The sequence below is a fragment of the Fomitiporia mediterranea genome (assembly GCF_000271605.1).
Source record: "Fomitiporia mediterranea MF3/22 unplaced genomic scaffold FOMMEscaffold_11, whole genome shotgun sequence".
NCBI lineage: Eukaryota > Fungi > Basidiomycota > Agaricomycetes > Hymenochaetales > Hymenochaetaceae > Fomitiporia > Fomitiporia mediterranea.
This window is the reverse complement of record NW_006760396.1, coordinates 1,707,192-1,707,865: the sequence shown is the minus strand read 5'-3', so window position 1 is coordinate 1,707,865 and position 674 is coordinate 1,707,192. Positions and strand designations below refer to the sequence as shown.

General features: G+C 33.5%; 1 protein-coding gene across 1 annotated transcript in view; it reads left to right on the top strand.

Annotated features, from left to right (window-relative positions):
• Positions 1-674, top strand: part of FOMMEDRAFT_160342 (uncharacterized protein) — a gene marked incomplete at both ends in the record, with an annotated part of 10,327 nt that overhangs the window by 8,418 nt on the left and 1,235 nt on the right. The window lies entirely within an intron of this gene.

The following is a 674-nucleotide window of genomic DNA, read 5'->3' as shown; positions in this document are numbered from 1 at the left end:
ACTACCCTTCCTTACTTCATCATTCCATTCCTTTGACCACCCCTTCATTCTTTGTTCATTCTATAGTCTCTTACCCTTTGTCCATCCCTTCATTCTTTGTACCTTTATCTTTGACATTCCTTTCTTTCATTCTTTGTAGCTTATCATTCTTAAGTGGCTCATACTCCCTGAGTACTCTTGTGTAGTTTAGTATATATAGGTGTACAAGATCAGACTGGTCCTGTAGTCTTGATCTTGTCTACTCCAGGTAGTCCTGTACTCTTAGGCTCACTCTATATACCCTACTCTTGTCTCACTCACTCTCTCTGCCTGTTCTGCAAGTTCTGACTATGTTCTAGTGCTTGCATTCTGTATTTCTGTTGTGTAGGATAGTTGTAGCCTGGGTCCCCTTGCTGAGCCTTTGGGTCCCCTCTACACTGTTGCTGACACTACTTGTATAAACAATCTAAGTATAATATACATTAATATACCTTTTGTATAAATTATAAGGTAACAATAGTAATTATTACATTATTATATTATAAATACAACTCTTTCTTTAAGATTATAATTTAAATATAATACAAGTATAACACTTTAGGTTGTTATACAAAGTTAGTATAATACATGTAATAGATTTTATTCATCCCTAGTACTTATGTAGTCTTTATATACATTAATATGTCTTATTTAAA